This window comes from Stegodyphus dumicola, chromosome X2 (genome assembly GCF_044657685.1).
Source record: "Stegodyphus dumicola isolate Sdum_Otavi_A_Nest chromosome X2, ASM4465768v1".
In the NCBI taxonomy this organism is placed as follows: domain Eukaryota; kingdom Metazoa; phylum Arthropoda; class Arachnida; order Araneae; family Eresidae; genus Stegodyphus; species Stegodyphus dumicola.
In genome coordinates this window covers 57,989,980-58,002,419 of record NC_140781.1, presented here as the reverse complement: position 1 = coordinate 58,002,419, position 12,440 = coordinate 57,989,980, and the positions used below count along the sequence as shown (strand labels likewise).

Sequence of the window (12,440 nt, the reverse complement as noted above, 5' to 3'; positions counted from 1 at the left end):
ATTAAATTATACGCATTTTTTCTTGCATTTCATTTAAACTTATAGGATTGAATTAAATTTACTTCGTCGATAGCGCATAAACAACAATAGAATAAATGTACTCTTTAAAATTCACTATATTTGTTTACCATAGCGACACTCTGCCGCGAGGTTCACTTAACAGCGTTATATTTCGTTCATATTATAACTGAGAATGCACAGAATTTCTATCATTTGAAGAATTCTCTAATCGTTGCCACATGTTCTATTCAAATACTATAATAAATCTAGAACGATGTATAAAAGAAATTAAGAAAACGAAACAAAAAAGAAACAGTGTTTCACAGACGATTCAGTATTTCTCATTCAATTAATTTAATTCTCACTTCGCGACAAGGCAAAAATACATAAAAACTCAAAATATCTATATTAAAAATTACGAAGAAAATCTTAAAAACTTATTTCCTCGAAACAATTCCAGAAAGGATTAAGCGGGATTTAATTCGCAATAATAAATGAAGGCGCTATCTTTGTTATTGCAATGCTTAGTCTCTCTAGACTGGCAAAAAATCTGCTATTCAGCTGTTTCAAATGTAAACAAGCATGTCCGCCATGTTATTTAAAAATTAGGCTTAACCGCACTTAAACAGCTTTTAAATTGTTGATAATTCTACAAATATTGCTTGCTGATTTCCTAAAAGCATAAAAACTTTAACCGGAAGATAAGAACAACCTAATTCAATCATTTTTAAAGCAAACAAATGCACAATTTACAAACATATAAGAGTAAAGAAACTGAGATCACTGAGCCGGGTAACAGAGTGGATATATATAAATATATATATATACGTTTGGTGCGGCCGATTGCAACCAAAATACGAGGTGCACATCTACATGTTATAGCAGTCCTATATACAAAATTTCAACGTTCTGAGACTATTCGTTTTAGAGATATGCTAGATAGATGCGTACGCATAGACGCCACGAAAAGTTCTCTTCAGAATTCATTTTAAAGCAGTTTTATAATTTTTTTTTTTTTTTTGGGAGGAAAAGAGTCTTTTATTCTGTCCTTACGTACAGATGTTATGCAAAAACATCATTAAATTGCATTCGATAGCGGTCAAAATGGATTGCGTTGAAATATGCTGCCTGAAACTTTTCGCAATTACAATACTTCCGTTTTACTTCGTACAAGGAAGTAAAAAGACGGGAACAGCTCTACATCTCTCATTGTATTCGGGCGATAGATGAAACTGGGATTTAGGATATGTAACAGATTTGTATGACTTAATAGGGTTATTCTAACTTAGATATTTTCACGCAAAGTCCGACTTTTTAAAAGACATTTCGATGTGTTTTAGCTATTTCAATTTCAACCCTCAATTTATGAGAAAATTCCAAGTTTTGTAGAAATCGCATCAGCAGTTTTTTTTCTTTTAATTAGCACTCAAAATTTTAACTTAACAATGAATTTGCTATATTTAAAAATACCTCTTTTTTAATTACATTTATTTAATTTCTTATTTAATAACTCTAAATTTAGGTTTAGTCCAAATAAAATTTGCAAATTTATTAGGATTTATTTTTATTGCAAAATTTATTTTTAAATAGTTTTTACAGGTTTTTCAATAAAAAGTGTTGACTTATTACAAGTAAAATGTGTAACATTGCCTTAAAGTAGATATATTTCCAGACATATCTACAAAAAATTAGAGATATTTATTCAAAAGTTCCGAAAATATATGTGAATTTATATATTGTCGGATTTTGAAATTTGACATCGTTGTTATCAGCGATAATAACTCCAAATGTTGTTTCCGAACTTTATTACAAACTTCAATGAATTACCACAATAATTTTCAACCTAAAATTTCCAAATAAACTTTTGCTGGGAATTGTTCATATGGAATTTATTCTCATTTTTATTAACGATGCGTTATAAACATTTATTAATAATATATGGAAAGTGTTTTTTAAATTATAAAGAATATTGTTAAAATTTTTAACACATTTTTTTTTCATATTTGCGAAAATATATCTTCGCCTTCGCCATATTATCAAACCAACCTTCGCTTGAAATAAACTTTGCCGTATTATCGTCTGCTATTTTTATTTTAACCTCATTTAAATAGAATTTTCTAATACTTAAAAAGTTGGTTTAATAACAAAGTTCACAAAATTAATTAATTAATTAATATGATTTAGTACCTTAAAATACATAACATGTTGTACCAAAAGTATACTAAATAAAATTTTAATCTTTTATGAATTGAAATTATATAGGATAATGTTAAGCGTATTAAACTTGTTTTATTATGTAATTAATACAACAGCTTTATTGAACAATTCAAATAAACTGTAACTGCTACATCAAACTATCTGCCTCTACCTGTTGTCAGTTCCTGGATTTATACTCTGCAATGAATTTCAGAATTTTAGTATAGATTAAAGTATTGTATGTACGTCAAAGTCAAAATTTGGAATATCATTTTATGGTTTGATCCAAGCAAATACAGCAATAGGATTCAAAGAACTGAAATTCGTTATTACAGCTATATAAACACTTACTAAAGACATAAATTAGTAGTATTCACATCTGCAGTATTTTAGAAATCCAAGCTTTGCTTTTTAGAAAAATTTCGACATTGTTTTCACTTTATACTAAATTAATTTTTCCAAAATTAATTCTTCTCTCTTCTTTTCTAAAATTTCGTCATATTATATTAGGTTATTTGAATATGTCAACGTACTCAATAGCTGTCTGCATAAAGGTATAGAAATGCTTTCTTGAAAGAATTTATCAGAAGCGGTTTCCTATTCATATTTCACATGGGAAAACTACAGCCAGTTCCTTTATCTGGGTTTGAACCCGGGATGAACTATCAGCATTCAATGGTCTTTAGTCGGTCGGCCAGTTGTGGGGCCGACTTAACTTAGCAGATAGATTATTAGTCTCTAACTTACTATTCGATTTGTAAATATTAAAAATATTATTACATCCTCAAGCACCAAGAAGCAAATCTTACGTTTTGATAATACATTACTTTATAAACTCCCAAACCGTACTGCAAATGAATGTTTGCTATTACTGTATTGCATTTGCTATTACTGTATTCCCTTACTGTTTTTGGAATCTAAGATACCATAATTTTCTTGCATTTTTGGAATATTAAATAAGAATTAAATTTTTCAGACTTGTGGCTTTAGATTTATCTTACAAATTGAGAAGTCAGAGCAACTCTACAGTTTTAAATGTTTGTGTAGTTGACTCTTAAACGGCTGAGAATTAAGCAAACATATTTTGATCTCAGATTGTTTAGTCCAAAACAGATATTTCAAATGCGCTGTACTGCATGGTAATGTATCTTTAAACTAGTCAGAACCACTTCGTAGAACTGCTTCTGCCCTAAAAAACGTTTGTGTAATTAGTCATCCCGCATATTCTGCAGATTTGTCTCCTTTGAACTATTTTCGCGTCTCCAAAACTAAAGTTGTTCTCAAAGAAACGTTTTTCCATGACATGGAAGAGATAAAAAAAATGCAACATCTACTCTTCGAGCGGTGCCGAAAACAGATCTGCATTAAGACAGACAGTTGCTTTAGTGTACTTTCTACAAAATTTCTGTTTTCTACAAAGTTTCTGCAAAAAGTGACAGTTTTTCCACTGAAGTTGTTGTATAAATTCATATTACGTCATATCTTACCACAATCGGAGAATCCAAAAATATCTTAGCTGAATTTATTGAAAATTCAAGAATTTATCCTAAGTATATGGATGTCAATTATAAACGTTTTCGATTGTTGATGAAACTAGTCTTTTCTTTCTCTTCAAAATGCCTAGCCTCTGAAGATCTTCAGTATCACTGTCAAATGTTCTTCACTATTTTATGCTGAGCAAGTATTGAAGAAAGGTAAGGTCATAAAAACGTTACAAAACGTTTCAGAAGTACTTATGATACATAGCGAATGAAAGCGAGTAGATGACTGCGGATATATTTTTGAAGTGCCGATACGTTTTTTTCGTTCGTGCAGAACGAAAGGAAAAGAGAAGTAAGTTGCTAGAAATTGAAAAGTTCACCAAATGAATTATTCTTAGCGCAAAGTAAAAAAATGGCTCCAAGCTAAATTCTAGAATTACTCCTTAAATTTCTCTCCAAATTTTACAAAATTTGGTATGCAGTGTAACTTAGAATCGAAATGGGAAAAAAATATATCATTTCGTTTCAGAAAAGTCGGATTTTGTGTCAAAATATATATGTTATAGCTACACTATGGAAAAATCTAAATTATAACCTTAAATTGCGCTTTCGAGGCATGAAAAACGCAAGAGCTGAATTTCGTCATTTGTCCAGTTAGAACGAGATATATAGAGCTGAACAGTTTCAGGAATGGGTTCAATTCTAGACGAACGTTGACCATTTGGGCATTTTTATGGTTTTCCCTATGTGTAACACAGAGACAAGCTATATTTTCTTAGAAAAACTTCCACGAAGATATCACTTCTCTTAAGCAGATAACCATAGTTTGCGTTGCCATAATCAAACTAAACTACTTTCAGGAAATCTTATTTGCGTAACCCAATTTATTGATGTCTGTGCGAGTATATAATGAAAAAATGTATTATTATTAGAATTTCGTTATATTCTTAATATGACTTTAATGTTTCGAACAGTTCTTTTTAAATTTGATTAAATTCTTAGTTTGTTGCAAAAGTTTGAGTTTTGCAAAAGTTGAATTGTACTGCTAGAAAAACTGGGGATCTCAGGGAAATGTAATCTAGTATATTTAAGAGAAATTTTTCCTCCTTTTTTTCAATAAGTATATTTGATGTTATGCAGTTTTCGGCAATTAAGTCTACAAAAGAGAAAGAGCTGCAAAAAAACCTTTAAGGGAAACTGGCTCAAACAAAAATTATCACGAAAAGAAAAGTTTCAGAAAATTGTTTCTAGAATTTATTCAGATTTGTTTGTCGATTATATGAAATTATTATGTGAAATAAAAAAATTGATTATGTGAAAGTATTAAAACCTTCTGATGGGTGACATAAGACGGATAAATAAAGGCAATCCACGCACAAGGATTCAAACATTTGAATTACAAGATGCATGCATGTAACAAGTATTCATGTATGTAAATTATTATTTTAAAGGAAGGAATATAATTAAATTTTCAAAATATTATACTCCAAGATAAGTATCCCAAAATATACTTGAGTTGAACGTAAAAACTGGGAACCAATTATCGCAGCATAATTTTTTTTATTTCAAGCTGCATATATAAGAGAAATATAGTTTCCAAAAGCCTATTTTAAGGAGAAAACAATTTCTGCAAATACTGGCTAATATTTTCCATTTTGTAACGCCTCTTCGTTATTTGTCAAGTTATCTAGGCATGATATTGTAATAACATTGCATAAATACTGATGTCAATTTGACCTTTGAATTTGGACATTTTAAGTTTACTTGCGCGTATAAGAGGAATATAATTTGGTAATTTGCATAATCCGAAACTATGAAAATGCAACACAGAATGAATATTGATGTAACATTAAATGAAGACAGATGTAAATTTGAAAACTTTAATGTCCAAATTGTGCTGATTACCTTGACAGAAAATTTTCTACGTGTTTAACAGAAATGTAAGAAATAAAGAATAAATTAGCCAAGTAGAAGAAATTAAGTACTTTTGTTTGCAGTGATAAAATACTTGGTAAACTAGCAAGAGAAACATTTTTACTTCCTTGTACGAAGTAAAAAGGAAGCATTGTAATCGCGAAAAACTTCAGGCATCATAGTTCAACGAAAATATCCAATTTCACCGCTATCGAATGCAATTTAACGATATTTTTGCGCGACATCCGTACGTAAGGACAGACTAAATGACTCTTTCCCCCCCCAAAAAAAATTATAAAACTGATTTAAAATGAATTCTGAAGCGTACGTACGTATGTACGCGCGTATGTATCTCGCATAACTCAAAAACGAGTAGACTCAGAACGTTGAAATTTTGTATATAGAATTACTCTAACATGTGCACCTCGTATTTTGGTTGCAATCGGCCGCACCAAAGTTATATAAATATATGTATATATATTTAGATATATCGTCCATAAATAAGTACATGTATATATATATATATAGTGAATATATGTATATATATCCACTCTGTTATTCGGCTCAGTAAGCTCAGTTTCTTTGTTATTATACGTTTGTACATTGTGCATATTTTGCTTTAAAAAAATATTGAAATATGTTGTTCTTATCTTCCGGTTAAGGTTTTTATGCCTTTAGTAAATCTGCATACAATATTTTTAGAATTATCAGCAATTTAAAAGTTGTTTAAGTGCGGCTAAGTCTAATTATTTTTCTCATGGTGGCCATGTTTGTTTACATTTGAAACAGCTAATTAGTAGATTTTTTGCCAATGTAGAGAAAGTAAGCTTCGCAATAACAAAGATAACGCCTTCCTTTATTATTGTGAATTAAATCATACTTAATCCATTCTGGAATTTATTCGAGGAAATAAGTGTTTAAGGTTTACTTCATAATTTTCAATACAGATACTTCGAGTTTTTATGCATTTTTGCCTTGTCGCGAAGTGAAAACTGAATTAATTGAATGAAAAATACTGAATCTTCTGTGAAAAAATGTTTCTTTCTTTTCTTTTCTTTACTTTTTTTTTTTTTTTTTTTTTTTTTTGTTGTTGTCGTTTGCTTAATTTCTTATATACATCGTTTTAGATTTCTTATATACATCGTTTTAGATTCTCAAGAATTATAGTATTTGAATAGAACATGTGGCAACTATTAGATAATTCTTAAGATGATATAAAATTTGTGCATTCTGAGTTTAAAAATGAATGAAATGTAACGCTGTTAAGTGAGCCTAGGGCCAGAGTGTCGCTATGGTAAACAAATATAGTCAATTTTAAAGAGTGCATTTATTCTATTGTGATTTATGCGCTATCGACGAAGTAAATTTAATTCAATCCAATAAGTTTCAATGAAATGCAAGAAAAAATGCGTATAATTTAATACTGCGTACAAGGAAGTCATGCGGTGTACATATCAGATTTGTTATTTTAAAAGCGCACACTCGTATACTGAATTTGAAGGGATAAATTATGCAAATTAATTAGGTGAATAAACTCTTCATTTCCTTTGCTCTATCGAGAATACTTGCTCAGCGCTTTAAACATGCTTGAATAGATTACGAGTTTATTTAAACAATGAGACCAGTGCTTATTATTATACATATTTATACCCCCAAAATGAAGCAGTGTATTGAAATGCATTTGCAGTTAAAAAAAATATTCACAATATTTTCTAAAATCCCGTGATACACAAATATTTCAGGTGCATTTAGTAAACCTCAATAAGGGTTTGTTTAATTTCACAAGAATGCTTATAAAGTGACTCAAAAAACGCACTGCGGAAGAGAAAACTTTCAGACATTCAATAATAAAATTTCTGCTATTATTCCCAAAACTAAATACTTTTACCACTTTTTATGTCTAAATACTACGCTAAATCTATCATGATGAATAAAATTAAATAAAACTAATAAGTAAATGAGATGTTTTAACTACCTGAACAAATTGAGGTAAAACAAAGTATGGCAATATTAAAGTAACTAATAAGATAAACATTTAATCCTGGCAGATTTTTCTTGTAAAACGCCTGAAAGAAAGATCTTAAACTTGGCAAAATAATAAAGAATAAACAATTAAGTTAAGAAGCTATTTTGTTAACATGGGTCGAAATAATTCTTCGATGTCTTTTGACGCGAGGAAACTTATAATTTTCAGTAGAATTGTAGAAAACCTGAGAGAAAGTTAGATGCACTGTTTAAAGTAAGAAGGTCTACTGTTCATAACATAATTTTGAAATGCCATAACGCAAATTTCATTGATAAAAAATAACGAAAATGCATTCAAGCTATTTCACTGAGCGCGAAAGTGGATAGTTATAAATACTTATAAATATCTGTATTGAAAATTATGAAGAAAAGTGGATAGTTATAAATAATATTTGTAATCTTAAACCTAGTGCAATCAAATTGACTTTAACAAGCATTTAGCAAGTCTGCTGATGAACAAACTTTTAGGAACATTCTAAGAAAGTATAATGGCCAAAGAATTAGAAGAAAAACATTTCTCTGTAGAGCTAGGTCAACATTGCAATTCGCCAACATCTGTATTAAAAAGGCCTCAAGAATTTCAGAATTCGATTTTATTTGTAGAAGAATGTAAATTCAATACTTTTGGGGAGTGATGGTAAGCAAATGGTAGGACGAAAACCCAGTACTGAGTTCAAAACAGTGAAGAATCTTGCTCTATCGGTTAAACATGGTGGAAGCAAAAAACTTATGTGGGACTCTGTAAGTGCTTGAACGCTGGAAATCAGAGGTTTTATTGATGGCAAATGGATAAATTTATAATTTAAATAGTCTAAAACAAAATTTGAAACACAGCGCGAAAGAGCATATTTTAACATTACAAAATTTATCAGGGCAATGAATTCAAGCATAATGCTTTTATTTGTAAACTATGGACTTCGGTCAGGTGTCTACATACAACTAAAACGCCTACGTTCAGTCCGGAACTCTGTTCTATGAAACAAGCTTGGGTTAATTTTCAAAACAACGTTAATAAATTTAAAATTTCCGACTGAAATGAACTTGCAGAATATCTCACCAGAGATTGCAGAGAAAACTTAGAATCGGTTCTGTGTCAAAAATCTTGTGAAATATATGACAAGAAATCTCAGTGAAGTCATACAAAATAAAAAACCCAATATATTATTTAAATATTTTTATTATTTATTTTTTAATTTATTTGCGTGCCCCAATACTTTTTTTACCATTACTTTCTCGTTGTACATAAGAAGTACATAATTTTACATTTATTTAAGCATATTTACAATTTAAAAACTTTTCTGTTTTGCTTATTCCTAAAGTATGACATATAAGAAAAGTATTTCGTTCAAGTTGAATGTTTAATTATTCTTTCAAAAGATGTTTAAACGCTTGTCGCGCCCCATTACTCCTTTTCACGCACTGTAAATTTATCTCTATTGTGCAGCACATCTCTAACCTGTTGCGTACGTTCAGCATATGTCTACGAGTGATCGCGGATTCTCGAAGGCTGAGCACTTTTCTGCTAGGTCTTTAAATTTCTGCTTTCAAAACATACTACTGAATTTCATGCTGTAAATTCTTTGTATAGTTATCGGCGATTTTATTTTACCCAAACGCAATGCATATTTGCTCTTTTTTCAAACAACTAGCGCCATCTGTTGAACACGGCTATAAACTCTTGAGAAAAAACAATTATTTAACGCAAATCGCAATACAATATATTGATTGATTTTTGCGTTATACATCAGCTTAATGATAATCATTCGTATTAATCTTCGCTTTTCGAAGTGTTAGATAATACATTCTTGTAAAAATACATTTTATTGAGGAAGAGAGAGCTGTTTTTATGCTCTTTGTTTATTTTCAAAATAATATTTTATGACTTTTTTAGTTTATACTTTATATACTTTATTGCCTTCAAGAATTCTTACAGTGATATGTTAAAAAATTTCGGATATTGCTTTTCCCTTATACTTACACAGCTTCCACTCTGTTTCTGTGTAGCATGAAAGAACACATTCCAATCTCTTCTCTTTTCTTTCAACCAAGCACTAAAACTTCTACGTTAAGCACTAGACTTCTACCGCGTTCGCCACCGTAATAGCAGCGCTTTGATAATGTCTGCCTACCCTCCCCCCCCCCCCACGAAACCGTGGGGCTTGTATGGGTTGCTTATTAAGGTGAACTTCATTTTGTACTGTTAATCGTGATTTCAAAAGCGCTAATACCGTAACCCTTCCCCCCTCAAGTTAAGTAAGAAAGGTATTCCATATACCTCTATGTAACGTGATGCTAATAATAGTAATAACAATATTTGCAGTTTTGGACGAAGTTGCTCATAAGTAATTTACAAATTCAACTTACGTAAAGTAAGTAACTTCGTAGGAAACTGCAGTTACTGTTATTATTATTATTACTTCTATGTGTGTGTGTGTATGTATATATGTACATATGTATGCATTATTTACACAATATACTTTTATAAATGAACATCATTCATTTCCAAGCTTCGAATTCATTTTAAGAGTAAATAAGCAGATTAAAAATACTATTGAGGAACTGTTCTTGAAAGATATGAAACGAACACAGGTAGAATGCTTCTTTGTAAGAGATAAAACTTCATCAAAAAAATCAAATTATAAAAATATTTTTATAAAAAATTAAAAGATGAATTTCAAAATTAAGTAAATAGTATAATTTTAGCGTTAATTTTTACTTATGATTTATTATTATTATTGATTATTATTTACTATGATTCATTATTGAATTAGTTATTGTTATTTTACTTGAAAGGTTTATATATATATATTATTTAACAGTTATATAGGATCATTTTCTCTTCTAAAAATTAACTATAATAAGTTTTTAGTTAATTTTTTAATTGCTATGATAGATAAAAATAATTTATTTTATATTTAGAAGCTAAAGTAAATTATTTATCTAAATTGCCAGAAATCAGTTATTCATCAAATGGATGAAAAACTTTCTAATGTAAAATTTTAAATTAAGCGAAAAACCATCCTTAGTTAAGCATAGATACTAGATAAATTTCTTTCGATTTCGAGAGGAATCCGACATAGGTCACTCTTCTTAAGAAAAGGAAATATTTTTGCCAGGCCATCACTTATCAATTTCGTGACTCCATGAATGTGCCATGTATTTATGTATAACAAAGATTCATATCATCTTTATAAAAATGATGCCTGGGTTAGAATGAATTTCATGCAAGACTTTTTCTCTTTGTTTGAAATTCGAAAGAAACGATTTATTATTGAAGTTAACCTTGTGAAATTAAGTGGCGGATTGCACAAAATGTTTTTGCTTCTAAAGAAGAGAGGCCTGTGTCTGATCGCCTTCAAAATCGTTAGAGTTTTGTTCAAAATCTACGTCAAACATAAGACGCCTTTTTTTCTATTTTAATAGTTAGTTATATATTTGAAAAGAAAGAAACCATTATGTTAAGAAATGAGTGTTCGAAAAACCAGAAAGGACAGGGTAATCAAAACCAAAACAATTTATTGTTATCGTATTCTTGACTTTGACAAATCAAAAATCTGTTTGGATAATTTCTCAAGCCTATAGACACAAACATTCAGGCTTTATTTGGTATTTGAGCCTAAGCCTATCCTCTTAATAATCAGCCTTCACTAACACTATACTGACAGATTATCACTACTTTCACTAATACTACACTGACAGATGTGAAGCAAGCACAGTTGCAAATTTGGGTAGTATTCTATCTTAGATTTGCATTATTTTTAGTTGAATAGCCAAAAGAATATGACGTACCAAAAGAATATAGCGTAGGATTCTGTTGTTGTGTTGTGACTTATCTCACTTGTCTGATAGTAACATCAGAACAAGGCCACGAAATTCATCGTTGGAAAGAGAGCAAGATTGCGCCTGTCGTTGGCAAGAGCTTTGAGCACCATACAGGTGACAGTACGACCACTCAGTTCCGCCCCAGTTTTAACAGAGAGCACCACAGAGGGACGGGTTCGAGGGTCTCGCACTGCTCATCTCCTACCACTAACCACTCTAAAGGACTTTCAGCTTGCCATGTATTTAGAGTGCCACCATGCCGCAAAGACACTGTGCATTTACAAACACCATGCCTTCTCCATGGTTCGAACCCAGGACCTTCGGTATCGCAGTAGGCTCCCCTAATCTCTATAGAGTCTGAAGACATGTAGGATTCTTCGGTAATAAATAAACATATTTTACTTTTTTGCAATGACACTATTACAAGGTTAATTTCGCTTACTTTTGAAATTAAAATTTCTAGGTGACAGTTAAGGTATTTCTCCTGCCTTCTTAGCATGCCTTCTAGTGTAGTGGTCAGCACGTTCGGCGCGTTTTCGAGAGCTCCGTGGTTCGAGTCCTGGTGAGTGCATTGCTCGTTTTTCCTCTCTCCTGTTTCCAAAATACTTAATATCTCTACAGTGGTGCCCGAACTAAAAAGTGGTGAATGACGATTCTTCACCACCAGGATTTGGCGATTGGGCCATCTAAATTCCCAGTCGCCCTTTAAAAAGGGGGAGTATATAAGGTATTTCTCTCGCCTTCTTAACATGCCTTCGTAGTGTAGTGGTCAGCACGCTCGGCGTGTATTCGAGAGGCCCGTGGTTAGAGTCCCGGGGAAGGCGTTGTTCATTTTTCATCTCTCCTGCTTCCAAAACATACCTAATGTCTCAACAGACGTTTTCACTATTTTAAATGCGTAAAACGATGCAATTAGTTAAAATTAAATTTATGATTTAAAATATACTTTAAATATTATTATTAAATCTATGTGCACATTGTTACAAATTTAACTTGACTTTT

The 12,440-nt window shown here is 30.8% G+C and overlaps 1 protein-coding gene across 1 annotated transcript in view; it reads right to left on the bottom strand.

Annotated features, from left to right (window-relative positions):
* LOC118183296 (uncharacterized) overlaps positions 1–12,440 on the bottom strand; it is a 69,761-nt gene that overhangs the window by 26,450 nt on the left and 30,871 nt on the right. The window lies entirely within an intron of this gene.